We start from the raw sequence: 26724 nt of genomic DNA, 5'->3' as shown, positions 1-26724 counted from the left end.
ATTTGTGTTGAGAGACAGACAGCGCAGTCTCACAAAGAAGCATTTTATTTAAGAAACAGAAGACCTAGGTTGAAGTGCTGGCGCCCTGCCTTTGGTCATGGGATTTGTGGCAAGTTACTTCGTGTCTGTGCTGCCCGGTGCCCTTTTCTGTCAGATGCAGTGTTTGTGATCTCAGCCTCCGTGTTGTGCATGCTGTAGAGTGAGCTGCCTGTCAGTGTCTTTAACAGACTTGGTGGTGTTCACTACTGATGGCCCAGCCTTTCCATCTGTGTGTCCCACCAGTTGGTTCTGGAGCTGGTTCATTCAGTTAATTCATTTGTTGAGCGTGTATTAGATACTGTTCTGTGCCTGGTACAGTGGTTAAGCCCTAGGGTATCAATCCGAGAAGCTGTGAGACTGATGGGTTTCAGTGCCTGCAGAATGATGTGGGCACCACGCTCTGCGAACCCGCAGGATAATCTCCAGTGGTGCCTGAGCTCGGGGTGGCAGACTTTCTGTTAAAGGATAAATACTTCAGTATCTGGGGGGCCACGTATAGCCTATTACGTGTTCTTTTTTCTTTCTTTCTTCCCCTGCAAAACACCTCTTTAAAAGTGTAAAAACCATTGTTAGACCTGGAACCATACAAAAGCCGGGTGCAGCCAGCTCTGGTGATCTCTGCAGATGTTAGTGGAGTGGAAGATAGGAAGCAGGAAGGGCGTTCCACTCCTTTGGAAGGCAGGGAGGTAGGAGAGGCTGGGCTTTTGTGGAACTGAACGTCTTGTCAAGCCTGGAGTTGTCAGGTTGGGTTGGGTGCAGGAGGAGGTGCCATTAGGCAGCAGCAGAGCGGTTGTGCTTGATTCTGATAGACATTTTTCATGTCTTGGATGGACAAAATCAGGCTTATAAGCAGGCCTGGTGGTTAAGCTCAGGAAGGAAGGTATTTCAGTAATCCCCAAGAGGTTGGGGAAGTGTCTTGCCTTCTGCCCTCCAGCTAGTGAGTGTAAGGGGCAGAGTTCAGATCTGATTGCACAGTGTCTGTCTTTTACTTCTAAGATTATGTTGTACAAATAAACGAAGAAGGCCTTCGGGAAATGGCGAGGGAAGGACTGATTTGAAGCTTCCTCCGTGGGAGTCACTCTGCAGGCTGTGGCCGGCTTCTGAGTGGAAAGGCTGAGAGGAGACGAGGGTCACTCCAGAGAGGCTCCCCGGCTCCTTGGGTGAGTGGCTCATGGCGCGCTCAGTGCTACTTTGCCCCCGGAATATACTCATCTTCAAACAGCTGGCTTTGAGGAGTCGACCGTCTCTTCGAGGCCCATGAAGCCCTGAAACTGTAAGCGGATTGTTTATGAACGTGTCTTTTTCCCTGGGGATTGTAGAGCTGTCATCAGATTTCTAAAGGAGGACACATCCCTTGTTAGACTGTCCACATCTGGTGCACTGTGGAGGTTTGTGGTGGTTGGGAAAGCGAGTCACTCAAACTGCCAGGTAAATGCGGACACGGCGGCTGTTCACTGAGTTCAGCTGCATCCCTGTGCTCTCCCCGCTTCTTCCTTTCCCCTAAAGGATAAAACAAGACATATTTTGGGTAATGGAAGGCCAGCCAGGTTTTGGGGACTCTGGATTGGCATGGAATGTGTTCAACATGCTTTTGGATATTAGGCTCTTCAGCATATTTTAATATTCATATGGCTGTGAGAGATGGTGTCACTTTTAATTAGCATGTGCCAACATCAAGAATGAGTTCCGTTTCTTTTATTCAGGTTAGAAATGTGTGACTAATGAGTTGTAAAACAATACTTAATCCTCTTGTTTTAGTGAGTCCATAGGTACAAGAGCAGGAGAAACAGGGCAGCTGGTGACTACTTGAGAGCACGTTGATGTCCTGGAGTTTGCAGTGGTTCATTTTGAATGCCAGCATTATTGCATGTAATTTAGGAATTACAGACTACGGATAATAGCAGTTCCTGCAGAGACCTGGTGAACTTGGTGAGATTGCATTGCGCCAGACGGGGTAGCATTTCAGGAGTTGAGGTTGGAGGTAGAGTTCTGTCTGAGAGTTCTCTCCTGTTGAGAAGAATAGTGACCTTTGTTAAGGGCAGATTATCATGAATGCAAAAGGTACAAGGGAACACATACAGGGCAGGGTGCAGGAGAGACCAGTATCAGTTTCTGTCCTCTTTCACTGGGGTTGTGTGGACAGTGCCTGTCGGCCTAGCAGAGGAGTGGTGCAGCATGCACAGAGATTGTTAGCCAGCAGAGCTCCCCTGAGCCTGGGTGTCTAAGGTGTCTCTTGGGGTTCTCTTGCGGGCAAGGCTGACTGCTTGCCTGCCGAGGACAGAGCTGGTGTCCCGTGCTGCCCAGTGTCCGGGCAAGCAGACCGCTTTCTCGGGCAGGAGATTGTGAAGACTTGGAGGTCGCCTCCTTGAAGGTGGGCAAAGGGCCGACCTTCTCTTTGGGCAGAGTTAATCCTTTACTACCTGAACCCTAGAAAAGCACATTTTTATTCCTGCTGTTACTAGGGAGCTCAAGAAATTATTTTCCTTTAGGTAGAAGGTCTGTTGCAACCACTTGCAGTCTCATTTACCACCAAACTGAAACAATTAAAATGTCTGTACACACGTGAGGGTGTCTCCCGGAGTGTGGCGTACTTGACACCTGTCCTGTCTGACATTTCCATTGTGATTTGAATAAAGAACAGAAGTCAAGCTGGGAGACAGCTCATTTTTAGAATTAGGATTTTAAAATATTTTGACAGGTTATAATGAAGTGCTAAATCAATAAGGTGAAATTTATTAGGAATAAATGTAAAATGGAAAATTTACTTAACAAGAAAACCAGCTAAGAAGAAAACCAACTAAGAAGTTGGTCACAATGCTGGCCCTTGGGGTTTGTTTTTGAGAGAGGAGGTGAATAATATTTTCCTTAATTGGGATTCAAAGTTAGTGTTCCCGGTTACCAAATTTAATTACAGGGTGGCTGGTGTTGTGGCACAGCAGGGTAAGCTGCCGTTTGTGATGCTGGCATCTCACATGAGCGCTGGTTTGGGTCTTGGCTGCTCTGCTTCCAGTCCAGCTCTGTATTTATGCTCCTGGGAAGGCAGGAGAAGTTGGCGCAAGTGCTTGGGCCCCTGCCACACATGTGGGACACCTGCATGGAGTTCCAGGCTCCTGGCTCTGGCCTGGTCTAGCCACAGCCACTGCACCCCTTTGAGGAGTGAACCAGCCGATTGAAGATCTCTCTGTCTTTCCCTATATGTAACTCTGCCTTTCAGATAAATAAATTAAAAAAATTTTTGATACTAATTGATACTTGCAAATTACTGATAAAAGTCCAGGACTATATATAAATATATATATTAAAGATTTTTTTAAGAAATTATTTGAAAGAGTTACAGAGAGAGGTAGAGACAGAGAGATCTTCCATCTGCTGGTTCATTCCCCAAATGGCTGCAATGGCTATAGCTGAGCTGATCTGAAGCCAGGAGCCAGAAGCTTCTTCCAGATCTCCTCTGTGGGTCTAGGGGCCTGAGGACTTGGGCCATCCTCGCTGCTTTCCAAGGTGCATTAGCAGGGAGCCAGATAGGAAGTGGAGCAGCTGGAACTTGAGCTGGTGCCCATATGGGATGATGGCCCTGCGGGCTGGGGCTTTAACCCACTGTGCCCTAGTGCCTGCCCCAGGGCTATACTTTAATTAAGCAGAATCATTGCTTAGAAGGCATTTGTAGAACTTATTAGGTTCTTTTTGATACTTGCCTTTTAGTATTTTATTACATTGCAGGTTAATCACTTTCAGTTGGTTAGGTGTAAGCTCCTCAATTGTGTAATTTTCTTTACACTTGCATCAGGGTTCTGGAAAAAAAGCTGCAGAAACGAAGAAACTAGCTGTGCACATTTGCACGGGAATGGAAACCCTGCTGCTTGCCTTAACTTCTGACAGCAGAAGTGCATCAAGAAGCTTGACGTCACTTGTGACTCAGATGGTAGCTCTCACCGCAGTGACTTTACTGTGGTATAAGTGTCTCTTATAAGCACTGTTTTGCCTTGTAAATTTAGGTTGAATTTATTAAGAAACATTATCAAATCTATAGCAAAACTCTCCAATATTTGATAAGTGATAACTGAGAGAGTCTTCAGAAAAAGTTATAATAAAGCCATAGATAATTCAGCTACTCAGATTTTGACAAAACCTTAGGGAGCTGATGTTGGAAGACAGAGTTATGTAGAGAGGTAGAGACAGAGAGAGAGAGAGGTCGTCCATCAGCCGGTTCACTCCCCAGATGGCCACAATGGCCGGAGCTGAGACAATCTGATGTCAGGAGCCAGGACCTTCCTCTGGGTCGCTCACGTGGTGCAGCGCCCCAAAGACTTGGGACATCCTCCGCTGCTTTCCCAGGCATGTTAGCAGGGAGCTGGGGCAGAAAGGGAGCAGCTGGGACTTGAGCCGGTGCCTTAGGGGATGCTGGCGTTACAGGCCAGGGCTTTACCTGCTGTGCCACAGCACCCGTCCCTCATTTAGGGATTTGAGCAGAGAAGTGATGATATCTGACTGGAACTGACTCACCTGTTTTGGAGTGGGTGCAGGAGTGAGCGCAAGGACAGACCGGGGACCTGTTAGGTGACTGTTGTGTGAATGTGGTGGCGGCTTGGGTCAGCTTGGTGATGTGAACATGGAGCACAGTGGGCAGTGTCTTTGGACATTAGCAGGATGAGCCTTCTATTTTGTTGACAAGAGTAGATGGGGGTGTGGGAGGAAGAAAAGAGTTGAGGATGACGTCTGCTTTTGGCCCGAGCGGAGGGAGTGTGTGGTCGTAAACTGAGATAGAGGAGACTGTGTGAAGAAGACTTGGAGGGTGAAATCAGTATTTGAGGTTTTTTGGGAAAGATTTGTTTCACTATTTGAGAGGCAGGGTTGCGGAATGGGAGAGGGAGAGGGACCCGGGTGCCTGGGGCATCCTCTGCTGCTTTCCCAGCACTCTAACAGGAAGCCGGACCAGAAACGGAACAGCCGGGGCTCAAGTTGGGCTCTTGCGGGACGCTGGTGTGGCAGATGGCAGCCCAGTCCACTACACAACTCTGACTCTGGGACTTGAGTTTTGAGATGTCTCTTGGATGTTTTATTCACTTACCTGTGGTAATGTTTCACTTCTGTAACGGATCTAGAAACTGGCTCTAACAGAGTGTATTCATCAGGGTTTGGGGAGAAGCAAGTCATTAGTGTAGGGCTCTCCCCCCACACGAAGCAGGCCATTAGTTCTGCAGCAGACACAAGCTGTCTCAGCTCAGTTCCGACGGCCTGCCTGGAGCCACGGGTTGAGGCTTCAGTCTTCCAGACTGTTCCCTGCCTCTTTAAATACTAGCTGCAAGCCCTAGATTGCTATGCCTGTGCGTCTGACCACCTGGCTATATTTTAGAGCTCCCACAACCCCTCCTTGGGTTTGATTAATAGGCTTGAACCCACAGAGCTTAGGGAAACACATTAATTGGTTTACTATAAAGGCTATTAAAAATATATAGGTGCAGCCGGTGCCACGGCTCACTAGGCTAATCCTCCGCCTTGCGGCGCCGGCACATCGGGTTCTAGTCCCGGTCGGGGCGCCGGATTCTGTCCCAGTTGCTCCTCTTCCAGGCCAGCTCTCTGCTGTGGCCCGGGAGTGCAGTGGAGGGTGGCCCAAGTACTTGGACCCTGCACCCCATGGGAGACCAGGAGAAGTACCTGGCTCCTGGCTTCGGATCAGTGCGGTGCGCCGGCCGCGGCAGCCATTGGAGGGTGAACCAGCGGCAAAGGAAGACCTTTCTGTCTCTCTCACTGTCCACTCTGCCTGTCAAAACAACAACAACAACAATATATATATATATAGGTGGAAGGATGCACAGCATGCAAGATATGGGAGAAAGGACACAGCTCTCACATCCCCTCTCCAGGCAGCACCCTCCAGCATCTTCACCTAGTTGGCTCTGTGGATCCTCTCACAGCTGTGTCCTTAAAAAAAAAAAAGATTTATTAATTTATTTGAAAGAGTTACAGAGAGGTCTTCCACTTGCTGGTTCACTCCCCAAATGGCTGTGGTGGATTGGAAGTTGAGCAGCTGGGACTTGAACTGGTGCCCATATGGGATGCTGGCTCTTCAGGTGGCTGCTTTACCCGCCGTGCCACTGTGCCGGCCCCTCTTGAGTTTTTATGGAGACCTCATTGCATAGGTGTGACTGCCTATAGATTGGGTGGGAAATCTAACAGGCCTGGCCATTGAGGTTCTTCGGCATTCTTTGCTGCTGGGCGTGGGGTAGACGCCTTCTCAAATGGAGATCTTTGTCCTCCGACAAAGTAGGTCGGAGGAAGATGGCAGTTCAGAGCTCCTGTGACCTGCCTTCGGGAGAGAAATTCTCCTTTCTGTGGCCTGCCTTGGGGAGTGAGTTATGAACCAGGAACCATACACAGAGTCCAAAAGAAGTATGTATCATACTATTGCTGCCATTCCAGCATGTGAAGTGTGAAGCAGAATGCTTCCCCGTGGTGGAAAGGCTGGGAGCGCTGCGGGTCAAGGAGACAGCTGTTCACAGGACTCTTCTCAGGGGCTCCTCTGGAGCAGCCAGAGCTCGGCAGGCCCTGCTGCTGCCCCCAGTGCTTCCTGTGCTGCTGCCGTGTCACGAAGGTCGCAGCGGAAGCTGTGTCGCTCCCTGCTGGAGTGGGTGACTTGTTCTTCCTCCTTTCCGGTCTTCCTGCAGCTGCCCCCAGACAACAGGGCTCTTTTTCATCTCACCAGTCTCACACGAGTGCCTCTCACTGCTCAACTAACCCTGAGTTGTAGCAGAAGAGGCTTCTGGGAATGTAACTGTGACCTCCTGCTGCACAGGAGACTACAGAAGGTGTTAGTGGTGCAGAGTTGACAGCAGTCAGTACAGCCCAGTGGCCAGTCAGCGGAGTCACAAAGTGAGGTGCCTGGGAGGTCAGCGTAGGTAGGAGGAAACTGGAAGGCTTTGGGCGGACTCTGGAGTTGACGGGTTGAGACAAGAGGCGCCGCACCTGAGACTGAGGAGCCAGTGGTGACCTAAGAACAAAGACAGAAGATGGTGTCCTGGAAGCCGGGATGCTGGCATTGAGAGTGATCGGCTGTCAGTTGTTTCTGACAGGTCAAATAATTGAGTATCAAACATTGATTTAGCAGTATGGAAGTCATTGGTAATCTTGGATAGAGAACTTTTGCTGGAGGGGTGACAGTCAAAGCTGGTAGTTTTTTGTTTTTGAAAGATTTATTTATTTGAAAGGGTTAGAGGGAGGGAGAGAGAGAGAGAGTGAGAGCGTGCACTTCTGTCCCCTGGTTCACTCTCCTAATGATTGGGGCCAGGCCAGGCTGAAGCTAGGAGCTTCTTCCAGGTCTGGCATTTGGAGGTGGCTTTATGTGCTATGCCACAACAGCAGCCCCAAATCTAGTGGCTTAAAGAGATAAAGGTAAGGGGCAGATAAAACCAACACCAGCGATGCTGACATCCCATATGGGCATCCCATATGGTTCAAGTCCTGGCTGCTCCACTTCTGAACCAGCTCCCTGTTAACGGCCTGGAAAAGCAGTGGAGGATGGCTCAAGTGCTTGGGCCCCTGCAGGTGGTGGCCGGATCTTCTTTCCTGCCCCAGCTCTGTGCCGGCATCCCATATGGGTGCCAGTTAGAGGCCCGGCTGCTCCACTTCTGATCCAGTTGTCTGCTATGGCCTAGGAAAGCAGTAGATGAATGGCCTAAGTCTTTGGGCCTCTGCACCCATATGGGAGACCGGGAAGAAGCTCTTGGCTCCTGGCTTTGGATCGACACAGCTCCGGCCGTTGCAGCCATCTAGGGAGTGAACAGTGGACAGGAGAGGTCTCTCTGACTCTGCCTCTCTGTAACTCTGCCTTTCAAACTAAATAAATAAATCTAAAAAAATTTATTTTATTTGTTTGAAAGGCAGAGTTGGAGAAATGCAGAGAGGGGCTTACTCCCCAAGTTTAACTATAATGGCAGGGACTGGGCCAGGCTGAAGCCAGGAGCTAGGAGCTTCACCTGGGTCTCCCACATGGGTACAAGGGCCCAAGCATTTGGGCCATTCTCCATTGCTTTCCCAGGAGTATTAGCAGGGAGCTGGATTGGAAGTGGAGCACCCAGGACTTGAGCCAGTGCCCATATGGGATGCTGGCACTGCAGGTGGCAGCTTAACTTGCTTTACCACAACTCTGACCCTGAAAAGCAGGATTTTTAAAAGACAAAAGGATAGTGCGTAGTCAGACATGGGTGCAGGCAACCTTGTGAGGGAGGATTGCTGGGATAATTCTAACGCTCGAGTCATTTCAGTATTGGCTTGCTTTGATTTTCTTTTTCAATGGGAATTCAGATTTTGATTCTTCCTGTGTTAAGTTTCAGTTGCATCTTCCATGGTTTGGTTCTGTTAGGAGACTCTGGATCTTGTTTAAATCTGATGATGTGGTGGTTTGGATTCTAGCCTTCTTCCCTAATGCACCTGCTGCCATTTACTGCTCAGTAAGTAAATGGCTTCTGCAGTTACTGTGTCCAGGTGTTCTAGTTGTTTTTAAGGGGAGAGATAAGGTGGAGTGTGCTTATTCCTCCTTACCTAGAACTGCGGACTGCAGTGGGGCCATGATGCCCAAAGGACTTCGTATTTCTTTTAAAAGGTTTATATATTTTCATTTTATTTCAAAAGCAGAGGCAAGAGAGTACAAGCTCGCGAGCTTAAGATCTTCCATCTGCTGGTTCACTTCCTACATTTTTACAACAACCTGGACTGTGCCAGATTGAAACCAGACCTTGGAACTCAGTCCCTGTCTCCCCGCTTGGGTGGCAGGGACCCATTGTACTGGAGTCGTCATCACTGCCTCCTAGGTGTGCGTCAGCAGGAAGCTGGTAGGACCCACAGTGGCTGGGCAGGATGTGGAGTGTTGTCTCCATCAGCGCCCTCCTCCAGTCACTCCAGGAGAGCTCCTCCCGGCTCCTCTGTGACTTGGATCCTTTTGGTGTCTCTCACTCTCGAGTCATTTGCTGTCTTTTTCAGGTAGGCAGCGTGACCTGCACGTGTACATGATAGCCATTAGTTCCTTTGCATATGATTCAAGGATGGCTTATTCCTGAGTAGTGATTGACTTTTAATTAGCTTCAGTAGAATGGTGTTTTTTTGTTTTTTGGTTTTTGGTTTTTTTTAATTTTAAACCGTTTACACTGAGATTTTGTGGGGGTCCTGTTTGTGATGTGGGTGGAATAGTGTGAAGAAGCAGGCTTTGGACTGATTGTGTTTGAATTCCTGATCTGATCCTTGCTCCTTTGATATTCGCCAGGCTGCTCAACCTCTCTGAATCTGTTTTGTCCCTCCCCCCATCTGTTAAGTAGAGGTTATAGTAACTTTAATAAATGTGATGTAGAGTATAGTTCTTATTACGTGGCACGTCATAGAAATAAGAGCTGTTATTTAGGGCAGAGTCACTGTGGTGTTCAGCAAGTAAAGTTCCTGACAATGTAGTTGTTTTCTGCTTTAGGGATTTAGAGACAGATCTTTATCTTCATCTGCTTTATATTGATCTAAGAACTGGGAAGCAGTCTGTTTGTCATTTGCTTGGTATACACAGTAGACAGTTTATTATTATTGCTAATATTGGCTTTTCAAAATGCAGTAGGCTCCCAGCTTCCTTTCCCCTGTGTGTTTATTCAGTCCGCAGTTTAGTCCCCATGTCATGGCGTACCTTGAGCTATGCAGTGGACAGATTAATGATGTACAGTATTCCCACTTTTGAACAGTGCCACAGTCTAGTGCTAGAAAGTTTTTTTGGCTAAGGAGTTATTTTTGAAGTATAAAGAAGCCTTTGTTTGCCCAGATGATTTTCACACTCACCTTCGTATTTTTGATGCATTTCTGATTTTCAGGAAGTTTACTTTTGACCTCTTTTCTTTCAGAATATGGGTTACAACTTGTGGTAGTACAGGAAGTTTTGGTAGACTGAGTTTAGAAGAAGGAAACCCATATGAAATGGTTGTATATTCTGAATGTGGAAGAGCTTCACGGATAACTTCAGGTGTTAGAATGTTCTGGGTTAATACGTAGTGGTTGGGTTTAGGCCTTATTTGGAAGTTTACAAAAACATTGTTTTTCCAGGGTCCCAGCTTACTTGCTTGATTCCAGCCAGATGTCTTATTTTTTTTTGAAGAGGTTTTTTTTTATTTTGAAGCAAGAGAGAGAGAGAGATCGATCGATCAATCTTCTGTCCACTAGTTCACTCCTCAAGTGGCCTCAATGGCCAGAGCTGAGCCAGCCAGGAGCCAGGAGCTTGATCCAGGTCTCCCATGTGGGTGGCAGGGGCCATTTCATTCTATACTGCTTTTTCTGTGCTACTAGCAGGGAGCTGGATTGGGAGTGGAATAGCCGGAACACGGACTGGCACCCATATGGAATGCTGGCATCACAGCAGCGGCTTTGCCTGCTACCCGACAATGCCAGCACCACTATATATTCTTTAATTTGTCAGTATGTCATATTGTTATGAGCCTATGTATCTTCTAGGTATCTTAATCTTTATTCCAGGTTCCTGTCCCCACAGTGATAAGAATTCAAAGCAGAGGCATAGTATAATGCACAGGTGAAGACAAGATTTATTTAAAAGAGAAACCATACCTGTCACGGTTGTGTGGAGTTGCCTCTGAGGAGGAGGGGCAGGGGAGGCCCTAGAAGGATCCCCAAGCATGGTTGTGACCTAAGAGGGCACCTCCCATGTTATCAGTCTCTTTTATGAGACAGGTAGAGTTCAGTGTGTGTGAGACTTCCTGGGTTTTCATGATGGCCTCTGTGAAGCGTTTAACTCCCAGTGTGCCATCGTGGTCTTGGTGAGACACTGCTGCATCCCAGGGAAGTGGGCAAATTAAATCGATAGAGTTGCAATGCAGAGCTGGCAGAAATTCTGACTCACTTATTTGTATCTAACCTTTTTTTTTTTTTTAAGATTTATTTATTTATTTGAGAGGCAGAGTTAGAGGAGAGACAGAGATCCTGCATCTGCCAGTTCATTCCTAAAATGGCTGCAATGGCCGATGCTGGACTAGGCTGAAACCAGGAGCCTCCCCTGGGTCTCCCACATGGGTTCAGAGGCCTAAACACCTGGGCCATCCTCCACTGCCCTCCAACACACATTAGCAGGGAGCTGGATCAGAAGTGAAACAGCCAGGAATTGAACCTGGGCCCATATGCGATTCTGGCGCCACAGGCTGTGGCCTTAACCCACTGAGCCACAGTGCAAGGCTTTGTTGGTGCCTAACCTTCCTGCCCGGTTCTCCATATCATTACTGAATGTCGCTCAGTCAGAAGAGTGTTTCTGTCCTGCTTGCTTCACCAAGTGCTGATCTTGTGTATTGTTGGAACAGTAACATTAAGTGATTTGGGAGGCCAGAATACCATTGTCATTTCAAGAGTATTGATAAGCTAGTTTTTGAATCCTGGATTTCTCCCTTGTTTGCTATGTGACCTTGGGAAATTTATTAACTTCTTTTCTTTTTTAAAGATTTTATTTATTTATTTGAAAGGCAGAGTTACAGAGAGGCAAAGGCAGAAGCAGAGAGAGAGAGAGAGAGAGAGAGAGAGAGAGAGGTCTTCCATTCACTGGTTCACTCCCCAAATGACCTCAGTGGCTGGAGCCTGGCTTATCCGGAGCCAGGAGCCAGGAGCTTCCTCTGAGTCTCCTACATGGGTGTAGGGGCCCAAGGGCTTGGACCATCTTCTGCTGCTTTCCCAGGTGCATTAGCAGGGAGCTGGATTGGAAGTGGAACAGCCGGGACTTGAACCGGTGCCCATATAGCAATGCCGGCACTGCAGGTGGCAGCTTTACCTGCTACACCACAGCGCCAGCCTCTATTAACTTCTTTTAAGACTTACTTTCCTTACATGTAAAATGGAAATAATAATAGCAGCCAGTTGGTCTTGTGAAGGGATAACTGAACTAACGTGCCAAACACCCTACAGATGCGAGCTTGTCCTCATCAGGAAGGTACCGACTGTCCGTGGTTAGTGAGTGGATTGTGGAAAGGTGTTGGGGTTGTGCATTGCAATGAGAGCACTCTAAGCAAGGTGGTGAAAGGCAGTATTCGATTGCATAATGAAGTACAGATTTGGAATGTGTCATTGGTGGAAAAGTTAGTGTGTAGGTTAGGAGGGGAAAAGAGTTGAGCAGCCCAGGTGTGTATTGTTCCTGTCTTAACTTAAACCCATTCATGACTAGCACTGTGGCATAGCGGATTAAAGACCCAACTGGCAGCACCAGCATCCCATATGGGCAGCGGTTTGAGTCCTGGCTGCTCCACTTCCCATCCAGCTCCCTGCTAATGCGTCTGGGAAAGCATCTGAGGATAACTAAGTGCTTGGGCCCCTGCACCCACATGGGAGACCTGGAAAGAAGCTCCTGGCTCTTGGCTTTGGCCTGGCCCAGCCCCAGTTGTTGCAGCCATTTGGGGAGTGAACCAGAGGATGGAAGACCTCTCTCTGTCTCTACCGGTCTCTGTAACTCTGCCTTTCAAATAAAAATAAAACAAAATCTTCTTTAAAAAAATAAACCCATTCATGCAGAAAGGACCAGGAGTACTCACCCTACAGATGCCTTTAGGGGGTTGAGCAAATGTTGCATGGTGCAGTAAGCCAAGTTTGTTATGTTTGTTTATTCATCTGGGACAAGGTGATTTAAGCATTTTAATGAAATGGTTCAGGAAATATCTGCTTTATGCCCTATTTGAATTAATTGAAATTTTCGTTCTTACATCTTATCAATTTCATAGTTAAAATATTGGTTTGTATACTTAATTAAGAGTGAGTTAAATAATGGGGTAAGTGGGAGAGTTAGAACTCAGCATGCATTAAGTTGCCTCTTGCTGTTTGGGTTTAGTACTGGTGGAATAGTGTTCTTATTGCTTGAAATACAAACCAAAGCAAAGGACAATTATTCAAATGTGGCTGAGGCCCTCAAAGCTAGTACATGCATCTCTCTATTCCTTGGTGAGGTCACTCGTGCCTCCGTGAAGTGTGCGGTTGTCATGGGGCCTGGGTGCTGTTTCAGAGGCATGCGTACTGTTGGTGGACCGTGGTGGACGGAGACAGGATGTGGGGAGTGACTGGCTTGGTTTCTTTGCTCTCTGATTCATCAGGGGGGGAAAGCCTCTTGAGGAGCCTGATTTCCATGGATGCTGTTTTTAGGGCTACAGTGCTCACAGAAAGGCAAGCAGAGCAGTCTGCAGACAGCAAGTGTTTCCGACTGCAACTGGCTGGGACCTTCACTTTGGTTTTGTTTAGTAGTGCTTAAAATATTGACCTGGAGTGTAAGTCCTGAGGCTACAGAGCTGTCCCTGCAGTCTTGCTGCTTATCTCATGAGGCAAGATTGAGCGTTACTCAACGGAGTGCTGAGCAGGAAGCCACACCTCTGGGGCGGGGCCGCGTCCCCCTTGCTCATTGCTGTGTCTCCAGTGCCGAGTGCGCTGTGTCAGTCGCTCAGGAAATTCCAGTATGCAGTGAGGGAATTCTGCCGGAATGCGGAAGAGAGGCAGGGCTGCTCCCACTGCTTGTGCGTCCAAGCAGAGCCAGGTGGAGGGCGCAGCAGATGGCACACAGGTGTGAGACAGGGTGCAGACTGCTCTGTAACGTTCCTGGAAGGGCATGGTGGGTGGGAGATGTCAGACTAGAAAGCTAGAGTGGGCTTGATCAGTCAGGAATTAGGGTTTCTTTTCTTCAAAAGTAGCAAGGACTGTTTTCGGCAATACTAGAAGTCAGATGTCCTAATGCTCAGGTGACCCTCTTTCATAGAACGTGGTACGTGCCATGTCAGGACAGCATTGTAAGGATTTGGTTCTGTATCCATTAGTGAAGGCTGGGTCATTGGAATTCTGTAAGCTGTGAGCGAACTTACACCATCTTTTGAGGAGAAGGATATAGCTACATGTTGTTTTCCTGTGGATAACGACTAGTTAAACTCTTTTAAGGATAAGCAAGGTCTGTCTATCTTTGAATTTTAGTTCCCCAGAATGGGGCTATTTGTGTTATCATTTGAGAATATCATATCATATTATCAGAATATGAGTAAATGAGGGGAAAAAAGAACTTTGTATATACTCCTGTAGCTAGCCCTGCACTTGGTTCTGAGACCTGGTCCTCATCCCAAGGTCTTTGGGGTAGGGCCCTGTCTCTGTGAAGTCACTCCAGTCATTGGAGGAAGAAGTACATGGTTGGTTATAGCACAGTGGGACAGGGTCATGTGATAGAGACATACATGCACAAGATAGTGTGTCCCCATCAATCTTGGGTGGGAGCAGGGTCTTGGCAGACTTGAGGTTCTACTTAACTGGGTTTTGAGGGCTGATGAGGAGTTAGGAGTAAGTTGGGTAGAGTAGAGGAAGGACCAGTGTTAAGGGAAAGTGGAGTAGTTGATGGGCGGGGCATGGGGAGATGATAGGAAGTAAAATAAGAAACTAAGGGTTCTGGTCATGGTCAGCTCTGTTTTGAGTGGGAGGGATGCTGTGAGATACAGTGGGGTCAGTGAATGCTTTGAAGGGGTGCTTTGATCGTGCAGATAAACATCTACAGGGTAAAGGAACACTGTTGGAGAACTGCTGTTCTAAGCAAAGAATTTCTAATAGCCTGATAATGGGGGCCATTGAAGACTTTTAAGCAATTGACATAATTCATTTTAGGAAAGGTCACTCTGGTACTGGTGAGGAGATTGAATGGAAGGGGGCACCACAGTAAAGAAGGATCTGTTAGAAGTTTATTGCAGTAATACAGTACCTGAGAGATCTTGGATCCGGCGCCCCGACCGGGACTAGAACCCGGGGTGCCGGCGCCGCAAGGCAGAGGATTAGCCTAGTGAGCCGTGGCGCCGGCCCTGAGAGCCTTGTTATTAAGAACTTGTCTCTCCTGGACAAGGTCTGTCAGTTTTTTGTGTGTTCATTTCATTTTATTTTTCCTTGCTTCTTTTTTGCCTTTCTGTTCTGCTTTCGTGGAGCTGAGTTCAGTTTGACTTAACCTTCTTCTTGAGCTTTTAAAGTTCTGCTTACCAGGTTCTTTAATTTCCAAAGACTCTTTTTTTTTTTTTTTTTTTTTTTAAGTTCCTTCTGCTGTTCTGTGCCCTCTGAGAGCATCCTTTAGGTGATCGCTAGTGTACACAGTCTCTTTTTCCTGACTTGCGTTTTCCCCTTTTCTTTTCTCCTGTTGTGGGACTCTATCTTTCTACATGTCAGAGGCTCTTCTCACAAGCCTGATACTATTTTCTTGAGATAAATCAAAAACTTCTTTGGAAGCCTTAAGTACATGAATGGAGCCTTTTAACTTACAATCAGGATATTCAGGGCAGACCGTTTTTTGGGGAATCCCCAGTATTGGCCTCTTTAGATCTTTCTTCTTAGACTGATCAGATTCCCCAAGAATATTCTAATGGTCTGTTTCCTGCAGGGTAGAGCCCTGATTCCTTTACGTGGAAGCTGTGTGGGTCGGGGTGATGGAGGAACTGGGCATGGGTTCAGTGGCCAAGTCCACCCCTGCTGAGTAGGGTTGGACTAGTTGGCTCTAGTCCAAAATGCTTTTTCCAGTCTTCTGTCAGAGTTGGGGAGAACACGTTCCATCAAGGCATGGTGATGAGGCTCCTGTTGCAGTGTCAGCAGACTTCGCCAGCGCTGTTACTTGCCCCCAGTCTGTCTGCAGTAGGTGCTGCCGGTTACGAGCTGTCTGGGCACTGCCATGAGCAGGCGTGGTTCTCAGTGTTGCTGGCTGCTGGCGTAGTTAGGGTCTGGCTGTCTTGGGGCTGCTTAGTCATTACTGTGCTTCCAGTCTGCTATTGTTCCTGCTTCCTCCAAGTTTTTTTTCTTTTCTCCTTTTCCTGTTTGCCTTGATTTCTGTCTTCCTTGTTAGCTTTTCTCACAGCCTTGGAAATTTTGTGACTTTTTTCTTTATTCTGTTGTAATTCCTCTCTTGGTTTTTTACATTTTAAAAATCTTGTTTTTTAAAAATATTTCTTTAACTTTAGTGGGAGGAAGTGGAGTAGGTGTGTATGTTGTGTGTCATCTTACCCTGAACTTATTAGTTAACTGTATGCCAGATTAATTTATTTTGTTGTTGTTTTAGTAGTTTTCGGCTATCTGATTTGTATTCCTTCAATTAGAGTAAAGATGTAGGGGTGGGCATTTAGCTTACCCATCAAGGTACTCAAGTTTGTTATATGGCCATAGCTACTGATTCTAGCTTCCTGCCAATGCAGACTCTGGGTAGCAATGATGATGGCTCATGGCTCATATAATTGGGTTCCTGTGCCCCCCACCCCCGGCTCCATGTTGGAAATCTGGATTGAGTTCCTGCCTTCCTGTTTCAGTTCAACTCAGCCCTGGCCAGTGTGGGCATTTGGGGACTGAACCAGTGGGTTGTGGGTGGAGAGAAAAAAAACTGTGTCTCTTAAAAAAGAGAGAGAGTGTTAAAGAGGCAGAGAAACAGATATGCATGAATATGGGTTTGAAGACAGGCCTTGATTTCTTTCCATTCTTCATTTGAGCTCTAGTGCAATGTGCGTGGTAGGCCATGAAGAAGCCAAGTATAAGGTGGTGAACATAGTTGAGCTTCGGTAAAGCAGTGAAATAAAGGTGGTTATTTATATGCATCTTTTTTTTTTTTAAGGTCCTCTGACTGCTATGGACAGAAGAAAGAAACTAGGAGTATTTTAAAAATCGTTTGATTTCTTCACAGAGTTATTGTGGCCTTCTGAACTGTAAGTCTAAGTCTCTTGCTGCATCTGTATCTTGACTTTCTGCTTTATTATGTTTGTCTTTCACCTGTCTTGGGGTCTCTGACTAGAGTGGAAATGAAGGTAGTGGATTCGCAGAGTAGGTGAAGGGAGACAGTTGTTCATGCTGCCAAGTGTAGCTGCTTCACAAACATGGTTTTCTCTGAGATAGGAAAGAAGTATAATAGCAGTGGTTAATAACAGTTACAGTGTGCTTAGAGCAGTGTCTGATACGTTATGGGTGCTGTAAATTATAGTTACTGATTGGATCCTCACAGTAACCTTGTGAGGAAGGTTCACTGTTTACTCTGCTTGCATGAACTGAAATCCAGAGAAGACGAAGGTTGCTAAGTGAATGGCAGAGCTGGGCTTCATACAGTGTGTGCTTCACTGTGTCTCTGGTGTCTGGACGCCATGTTGGGGCAGCCCCTTTATCCACTTGGGATACTTTCCAAGACCTCCAGTGGGTGCCTGAAATGGTGGACAGTACTGCAGCCCGTTAAGTACTGTGTCTTTTTCCCTTGCTTACATACCTGTGATAAACTTTAATTTATAATTTGGGCATAATCATTTAACTGTAGATCTTAGCAACCTCAGCCTATGATTGTTATTTTTTCTTTATTAGGTCAAGGACTTTTTTTTTTTTTTTTGAAGACATATGTATTTATTTTTCAAGAGTTACAAAGTGGGACAGAGATAGTTTCCATTCTCTGGTTCACTCCCCAGATGGCAACAACGGCCAGCGCTTGTCCAGGCCAAAGCCAGGAGCTTCATCTGGGTGTCCTACGTGGACGGCAGGGGTCCAAATACTTGGACCAGGCCGGCACCGCAGCTCACTAGGCTGATCCTCCGCCTTGCGGCACCGGCACACCGGGTTCTAGTCCCGGTCGGGGTGCCGGATTCTGTCCCGGTTGCCCCCCTTCCAGGCCAGCTCTCTGCTGTGGCCCGGGAGTGCAGTGGAGGATGGCCCAAGTGCTTGGGCCCTGCACCCCATGGGAGACCAGGAGAAGCACCTGGCTCCTGCCATTGGATCAGCGCGGTGCGCCAGCCACAGCGCGCCGGCCGTGGCGGCCATTGGAGGGTGAACCAACGGCAAAGGAAGACCTTTGTCTCTCTCTCTCACTGTCCACTCTGCCTGTCAAAAACAACAACAACAACAACAACAAATACTTGGACCATCTTTCAGTGCTTTCCCAGGCCATTAGCAGGGAGCTGAATTGGAAGTGGAACAGCTGGGGCATAAACTGGAGCCCATGTGGGATGCTGACACTGCAGGCCATGGTGTTACCTGCTGTGCCACAGTGCTGGCCCCTACTGTTCCACTTTTCAGGAGGAGGCACCTTGTATCTTCTTGGCATATCTGGGTTGCCAGTGTCACTAGAGCACTCGAGGGTCATTTTCACATAAACAGAGATGCTTAAACAGAAGCTCCATCATGTGGCCATCGTAGATCTGCTGACCGAGAGGGCTGTGAAGCGACTGGTGACTGGGTAGCCTGTATGGCGTGGATATACCAGACGAGGACCGTGGGCGTCTCACGTGCGATGGTGGGGAGAGTTCATCATACTACTCACAATGGCGCATAATTAAAACTTAAAAATGGATTATTTCTGGAATTTTCCATCTAATATTTTCCGATCCTGGGTGACTGGAGCCCAGAAACAAGCTGTGAAGAAGAAAGGACTACTGTAATTTCTCTTATTATTTAATCTACCCAAACCTAGTTTTCTTGTCCGACAGAGATCATTCTAGGGTCTCCCCGATGGGATTGTTATCAAGATACTGTGGGCTACATGTAATGTGTCCAGCACTCAAAATGGTTAGTGGTTATTTAGTGGTATTTTTCTCATGTTAATGAGAGGAATACATCCCTAGAGAGATTAGGTGATTTGTGGTTTGCAGTATGTAGTGTTTTTCCACACTGTGTATTACGGAAGTTACAGAGTTGAGAATCTTTCCCACTTTGTTTTCCAAAGACTGCTATTTCTTCTAAGTCTGGTGGTAAATCAAGGATAGATGGGTTCATAGAAGAGTCACAAATCTCTCTTTTGGTGAGCGTTTTGTTTTACCAATATGTTGCTACAGTAAGTGCCTGATGATTTGAACTTCATGGAATCATGAATTCATGCTACTTTATAAATGTTGAATTTGACCTTGCAAATGTGTTTGGAGTAAGACTGCTTCTCCATGTATGGGTCAGTTCACCCTCCTCTTTTGTTCTCCTTGTTTGCTCACATCTGCCTGTGTTTCTGAGGATTAGAGAAGGGAAATTATGTCATGCCCTTTGAATTTCCTAGCAAGGCCCAGAAGTCTCACTCCTATTTATGCAATCCTGCTGCTCCTGGTGGGCAAAGAGAGAAGGGCCTGTTCGGTTCTCTGCTCTGGGCCATGAGTGATTGTTTTACACTTGTGAGGAGATCACAGCCTTGCTGTTGGAACTGTTTCCTCTACCCCTGTTTGTATTATGCTTTTCTTCTTACAGCCTGTTTCTTTGAGTTTTTGAGGGCAATATTTTTGTTACTTTATAAAATCTCTGCTTAACCCACTGTTAGTTTTCACTAAATGCTAAATGAGGTTTGTTTGTTTAAAGATTTATTTATTTGCAAGGCAGAATGATGGAGGAGGGGGAAGAAAGAGAGAGAGAATCAGTCTTCCTTCTACTGGTTAGTTCTCTAGATGGCCGCATCTACCAGGCCTGGTCCAGGATGAGGCTAGGAGCCTGGAACTCCATGTGGCCTCCGAGTAGGTGGCAGGGTCTTTAGCACTTGGGCCGTCTTCTACTGCTTTCCTAGACGCATGAGCAGGGAGCTGGATTGGAAGTGGAGTAGCTGGGACGCAAACCAGTGCTCATACGGGATGCTGGTTTTGTAGGAGGTGGCTTAACCTGCTGCACCACAATACCAGCCCATGAATTATGTTTACTGCGTATCCCAGAGAAGTTCTTTTTTCCAGCTCATCATTTGTTGGAGCTTCACAGCACCAGGACAGAATGGACTCATCTGGTTTGGCTTGCTCTTTGGCATTTGAAGATATATAAGCCCATGAAAACAGCCTCACGCAGTGTTCCTGTGCTGCCCTTCCTGGAGAAGATGGTCAGGCCCTGTGGGTGAGACTGCTCTCCCACCCAGGGGCAGGGTTGGTGCCGTGCTGGGGCCTGAATTCCACTGCACATGTGGCTGAGCTTCTGGCCCAGGGGAGCCCGTCAGGGTGGCTCTGCTTGCACAGAGCTGAGATGTGGTCCTTGCGTTGTTTCAGGTTGTGTGGAAGCAGACATTTGTGATGCAGTACTAGAACCCCCTCCTCTCGAAGAGCAAAGGAGAGTAGGAGGAATAGGTGTGGAGAGCACTTTCAGTCATGGGGTGTGGGGAGGGGGTGGAGGACAGAAAGGAAAAGCTGCCCTGAGACTTCAGACCCCTGTGTGTTGTGAATGCATGCTTAAAAAAAAAAAAGATTTATTTATTGGAAAAAATTAGAGGGAGAGACAGAGATCTTTCATATGCTGGTTCACTCCCCAGATGGCCACAACAGACCGGGGTTGGGCCAGGCCAAAGCCAGGAGCTTCTTCTAGGTCTCCCAGGTGGGTGGCAGGAGCCTGAGCCCTTGGATCGTCCTCCACTGCTTTTCCCAGGCCATTATCAGGGAGCCAGATCAGAAGTGGAGCAGCCAGGACAGGAACTCGTGCCCATGTGGGGTGCTGGTGTTGCAGATGGCAGCTTTACCTGCTATGCCACAATGCTGGCCACAAAGGCATCTTTTCTTAGCACCAGGGTATAGGAGTACAGTTGAGTTAGATGGACTCTGTGGTTGTTGTTGTTGTGTTTTTTTTTTTTTTTTTTTTTCCTGACAGGCAGAGTTAGAGAGACAGAGAAAGGTCTTCCTTTCCATTGGTTCATCCCCCATATGGTCACTACGGCCGGCACACTGCGCCAATCCAAAGCCAGGAGTCAGGTGCCTCCTCCTGGTCTCCCATGTGGGTGCAGGACCCAAGCACTTGGGCCATCCTCCACTGCACTCCCAGGCCACAGCAGAGAGCTGGACTGGAAGAGGAGCAACTGGAACAGAATCCAGTGCCCCGACCGGAACTAGAACCTGGGGTGCCAAAGCCGCAGGCGAAGGATTAGCCAAGTGTGGGACAGAATCCTGTGTCCTGACCGGGACTAGAACCTGGGGTGCCAGCGCCGCAGGCGAAGGATTAGCCAAGTGAGCCGCGGCGCCGGCCCGACTCTGGTTCTTAAACAAAAAGCTTCTTACATGTCTAGAATGCTAGGCACCGTGTTCGATGCTGGACTTTCCCATGTGAACTAGATGGACATGGTCCTTGTTCCTTCTAAATTTCTTTTCTTTGAGGGGGTACAGACAGTTTAGTTAGTCTTTTGGTGCATTTTCAAGTAGAACTAATAGGATTTGCTGACAGCTTGCTTGACTTTTGGCCTGGGCCAGCTAGAAGAATGGAAGACTGTGGGTGAATTTGGTTTCAAGGCATTTTAAAGTTTGATTTGTCTGCTGGGGATCCTAGCAGAGATGTCTGGAGCTTGGAAGAAAAGACTGGGCTGCAGGTGGACAGCTGAGGAGCACTGCTGACTGAGGCAGTGAGCACAGAGCGAGGGGGCGACCAGCAGCATTCTGGCGTCACTCGTCACTCTGCTCTTACGTGTGCATGGAGAGAGGCTGCCAGTGGGCACAGGGCAGGTGGAGTGGACAGAGGGGAGGAGGTGCTTCAAGGAGCAGGGTCAGCTCTTTCAAATGAGCTGCAAGGTCAAGATGAGGATTGAGGTTTGACTTGGAGTTAGCATCTTGGAGGTCATTTTGGTAGTATTTAGGAATGGGAGGCTGATTGCACTGTAGTTTGACGTGGGCCGAGTTCCTCACAGTAGTGAGTTAAGTTCACGTTTTTCATCACCATCTTGGTCGTCATGGTCATCAGTCTGATCTGCCACATCTGCACCAGGTGCTGTGCAACCCAGTCAGGTGTGGAAGGTAAATTGTGTTGCCTGTGTGTGTGTGTGTGTGTGTGTGGTTTTTCAGTTGAACACTCAGGTTCAAAGTAAAGCGGGTTCTCGAGGAGAAGTGGAGCTGGGACTTGCGGCGGTTGGTTCCATTGGCTGTGCTGCCTCCTCCAGGGTGCAGAGGCACTTGGAGCACAAGCTCCCTGCCCTTTATTCCTGCTCGTTGCCCAAGAGATTTATAACTAGAAAATGGAATAGTATAATTTCAGATTTTCTGGGAAAACACAATCTCTTGAAAAACTTTTTCTTAATCAGAAATGTCCTTCCGTCCAGGGGTGGCCCAGGTCCCTGGTCCTGAGCAGTGTGTGGGATGTTGCTGTCCTGCCCTCCACCTCCTGCTCCACAGGGAACCCGGAATCATGCGTTGTCACTGTTTCTGTTGGAAGCTCGTGCCTCTGTTTCCAGCAGTATTTGTGTGCTAGTCATTGTGTATCTGTTTTAGACAAGTTCATTGTGAACTCTCAGATACGTGGAGATTTTCTGTCTTTGACCCACCTTCCTTCGTCTCCCCATCCTTCTCACATAATTCTATAATAGCCCAAAGAGTTTTGTAACCATGTTTTGGTTTCTAATGGTTTTGACTGTGTAAACATTGCTCACTGTTGGGCCAATTAATGTATTTCCTTTCTTCTGTTTTTCTTGTTTTCTTCGACTTAGAATTACTGTGTTTTGTTTTGTTTTGTTTTCTCTGCTTGCTTTCCTGGTTAAGAGCTCTCCCTGTGCTCAGGGCTCTGTTAAGTAAGGGTTCTGAATGAAAGGTTCCGTTCAATCAGGTCTGTTCACTGGTGCCTCTTTTCTCTGCGTGGGGCTGCGCCCCTGGCCCACTGTAAGAGGTACCGGCTTGGGGAGCCCGTGGCCCTGGGGTGCAGGAGGTGGACACAGTTGAGGAAACGTTGTGTTGGGAAGTTCAGAGGAAGGGAGATGGTTTCTTCCTGGGAGCTTTTCAGGGAGAGGCTGTAGGTGAGTAAGGCAAACAGGAAGGAGGTAGGCGGTCCTTTTTGGTAACTTAAAAGCTTATATTGTGGCTGGCGCCGCGGTTCACTTGGTGAATCCTCCGCCTGCGGCGCCGGCACCCGGGATTCTAGTCCCAGTTGGGGCGCCAGATTCTGTCCTGGTTGCCCCTCTTCCAGTCCAGCTCTCTGCTGTGGCCTGGGAGGGCAGTGGAGGATGGCCCAAGTGCTTGGGCCCTGCACCCACATGGGAGACCAGGAGAAGTACCTGGCTCCTGGATTCGGATCAGCGCAGCATGCCGGCCGTAGTGGCTATTTGGGGGATGAACCAATGGAGGGAAGACCTTTCTTTCTTTCTCTATCACTGTCTAACTCTGCCTACCCCCCCACCCAAAAAAAAGCCTATATTGTGGCATCTTGCAAGATTTTGCGTGTTAACATGGGAAATACAACATTCAGAATGTTTAACACGGATGATAAATTTCTGATGTCCAGTAGTCTGAATGTATGGTATATCAGGAACACTGAATTTCAGTGTTCTTAAACTGTTCGTTTTACGAACTGATTCATGGATATATCTTACAGGCATGGCACACAAACGTAAAGACCCTGGAATCTGGCTAACGGGACAGTTCGTCAGTGCACACATTAGTGTTTTGGTACCACACTTGCTTTCAGGCAAGAACAAGATGAATGACCAACAGGAAATTTAAGGAACTGCTTTGTGTTAGCTCAGCTGGGGAGAGGGCAAGCATGCCGTTGGAGAGATGCCACTTCATGGCATAGCTGACCGTCAGGGGTGACGGAAGGGCCCTGAGCACGTGGATCTCCCAGTTGGCAATGCCAAGGCAAGGAGGATGAGAAGTCCTTGGCCTTTGTGATCGCAGACGCCAACATAACCTTTTAGCTGTCCACTTACTGCCAGTGTTTGTTACCTGCTTCTCAGATTGTGCCTTCATGCTCGAGGGCTGTGAAGACTGCCTGTCTGATCGACGTTTGTGATTTAGGAATTATGGGTGAAGGAAATTCTAATCCTGTCAGCTGTCGTTTATGTCCGTCATTGTATGAATTTGAGTCTCTCTTAGTTCTCTACAGCAACTTAGTGAGGTGGTGATTATTTCCAATTTACGGATGGAAAAGCTGGGTTAGAGAAATTAGGAAATTTGCCCAGGTCCTGTTTGGTAGTACCACGTTCTTCAGTTCTTCCCCGGAGTGTGGTCCTTGGGCTCAGCCGTGCGGCACAGGTGGAGCTCCAGGCCAGGAGAGGAGTGCCGCCTGCCGAGCAGCCAGAGCCTTTCCCGTGTGCTGCCGCCCTTCCTGTAATGCCAGCCTTGTTACAGGGCGGTGTCTCATTTCTGCCAAGGATTGCGAGTCAGTCTGTCATTTGCATTCCTGACTCATACTGCGAAGAATGTGGTTTCATCAAATACTTGTAAAAACAGGAAATTTCGGTTTCTTGTCCTTAGAAGTAGGCAGACAACTGTTTTCTAGGATTCTTAGGTTCAGGGTAAGCAGATGAGGGGATAGGTGATTTTTCTTTCTACCTTGTCTGGTTCATCATAGTTGTATTTTTTTTTTTTTAAATTCTAAGGGACTTTGCAAAATAGGCAAGCCTTACAGTGTTTCTACTTTGACAGATTGTATTGAAAATGATAGATGTCTCAACAAGAATTTCGGTTTTAAAATAGCCAAAAGATTTGAACATTGTCTCCTTTTGGATGAGAATCGGGACACTGGGAGATGCTCAGTCAGCATCAGTAGTCATTAGGAAATGCAAATTATATAACCCCGCTGATAGACCATTGCAACATTGTTGGAATGGCTAACACTAAAGCCAGACAGAAGGTGACAACACCAAGTGACGTTGCGGTGGACAACTAGAATTGTCATGCAGTGCTGTAGGAGTGCAGAATGCTCCTTTCACTTTCGAAGTCAGTTTGGCAGAGTTTTATGAAGTGGGACGTGTCCCCCAGCTGCTCTGTTCCTAGGTGTGTACTGAGAGAGATGAGAGCATGAACTCTACACCAGACCCCTGTGTGGCTGCTTATGGCAGCTGTGTTCATAATCACTGGACACAGCGCAAATGCCGTCAGCTGGTAAAGGGGTAAAACAGATTTCCATGCCTCTATACCTTGGGATTCACTGTTGACAGAGACAACAGAGTAAGTGAATCTGCAACGTAGCCTACTAAGTGAAGACATAGAACCCCATATAATTAGGACTGCATTCACATGCGTTTTGGGAAAGACAAATCTAAATCTGTAAGAACAGTTAGATCAGTGGGCACCTGATGCTGAGGATGAGCTGTGGGAACTGATACAGAAGGGCTGTTGGAAACAGCCTGTGTCTTCAGTGTGGTGGTTGCTAGCAGAGTTGAGTGTTAAAACTCATCCAGCTGTGGGGCCGGCATTGTGGTGTAGCGGGTAAAGCTGCCGCCTGCAGTGTGGCATCCCATATGGGCGCCAATTTGAGTCCCAGCTGCTCCATTTCCGATCTGGCTCTCTGCTATGGCGTGGGAAGGCAGTAGAAGCTCCTGGCATAATGTGAGCTCCTTTTGGCTTCGTTTTTTAAAGAAAAAATGTATTTATTTATTAGAAAGTTACTGAGAGGCAGAGAGGTGGGTAGGTAGGTAGGTAGGTTGGTCTTCGATCCGCTGGTTCATTCTCCAGATAGCTACAATGGCTGAAGCTGGTGCCAATCAGAAGCCAGGAGCAGGAGCTTCCTCCAGGTCTCGCATGCGGGTGCAGGGGCCCAAGGACTTGGGCCATCTTCTACTGCTTTTCCAGGCCACAGCAGAGAGCTGGATTGGAAGTGGAGCAGCTGGGACTCGAACTGGTGCCCATAAGCACTTTAGGTGGCTTTACCTGCTACACCACAGCACTGGCCTTTTTAAAAAATGATTTTATTCATTTATTTATTTGAAAGAGTTAGAGAGGAGGAACATTTCTGTTACCCCACAAAGAAACCCCGTACCCACTAAGTGTTAACCTTTATTCCTCACTAGCCTCAGCCCAAGGAAACCATTCCTCTGCAGTCTTATTAAAGATACGCCGTTCTGGACTGCATGTCCAAGGCATCATAGAGTCTGGGGTCTTTGTGTCTGGCTTCCTCCACTTGCACAGTGTGTTCCAGGTTCACCCTTGTAGCACATGGCTGTGCTTCATGCCTTTTCATTGCTGAGTCACCTTTGGCAATAAACGTACTACATTTGCTTTTAGGATGCAGCTTGCCAAACTTCCTGACTTTTCTTTCTTTTGGCAGCAGTTTCCTGTGATTGCAGAGCCCAGGTTCTCAGCCTCCCCCTTGTTCCCAGACTGGAGACGTACCAAGGTAAGAGCTGCGGGTCAGCTCACCTGTCTGTGGCTCTCCGTCCTTGGAAGTGTCGGCTCCTGTTAGCACTGTGCTCGTGGCTCTGTTGCCTCTTCCCAGTTTTTCTGGAGGAAGTGTTGTGCCAGCTGCTGCATCGTTGTTTTCATTACAGGTGTTAGAGATGCGTTCCTGGTGAAGGGGGCAGGAGCGGTGACTTAGTTACCCACCACGCCCCAGTGAGCGAGGCCTTCACGGGGCTTTATGAGTTGAAGTACTTGGACAGCGCAAGAGTGGATGACTATGGGATTCCTTTTGTACCATAGGTGACACAAACATCCGTAGTAAAGCATTGATTTTGCTAACAAACTTTTAAAGTTTAGATATTTTTGAATTCAAGTGTTCTTGTGTCCAATGTAAAAAAAAAAAAAAAAAGGTCGTTTTGTTTCATTGAAAGTAGTTAATTTTAATTATTTTGCTTCTGGTTCTAAAGAACGATTAAATATCTTTATTCTTACAATGGAACTTTAGGGGCCGGCATTGTGGTGTAATGGGTTAAGCTGTTGCCTGCAGTGCCGGCATCCCACGTAGGTGCCAGTTCCCACCTGCTCCCTGCTAACATGCTTGGGAAAGCAGCAGAAGGTGACCCAAGAGCTTGGGCCCTGTACCCACGTGGGAGACTGAGGTGAAGCTCTGGCCCCTGGCTTTGTTCTGGCC

The 26724-nt window shown here is 47.5% G+C and overlaps 1 protein-coding gene across 30 annotated transcripts in view; it reads left to right on the top strand.

The window, feature by feature from the left end:
- PTK2 (protein tyrosine kinase 2) overlaps window positions 1-26724 on the top strand; it is a 297953-nt gene that overhangs the window by 18676 nt on the left and 252553 nt on the right. For 12 of the 30 annotated variants that reach the window (XM_070075580.1, XM_070075576.1, XM_070075574.1 and 9 more), the window contains exons 2-3: window positions 16640-16730; window positions 25963-26031. The exons of 2 other annotated variants lie outside the window; for them this stretch is intronic. The gene's annotated coding sequence lies outside the window, so the exon portion shown is untranslated. Of the gene's footprint in view, window positions 1-747; window positions 1313-16639; window positions 16731-25962; window positions 26032-26724 lie in introns of those variants that run through there. 16 more of the 30 variants (XM_070075582.1, XM_070075581.1, XM_070075575.1 and 13 more) reach the window with 5 other exon arrangements.

Source organism: Oryctolagus cuniculus, chromosome 6 (genome assembly GCF_964237555.1).
Source record: "Oryctolagus cuniculus chromosome 6, mOryCun1.1, whole genome shotgun sequence".
Lineage (NCBI taxonomy): Eukaryota > Metazoa > Chordata > Mammalia > Lagomorpha > Leporidae > Oryctolagus > Oryctolagus cuniculus.
Note: the sequence above shows the minus strand (reverse complement) of the source record. Positions and strands in the feature narration are given on the sequence as shown.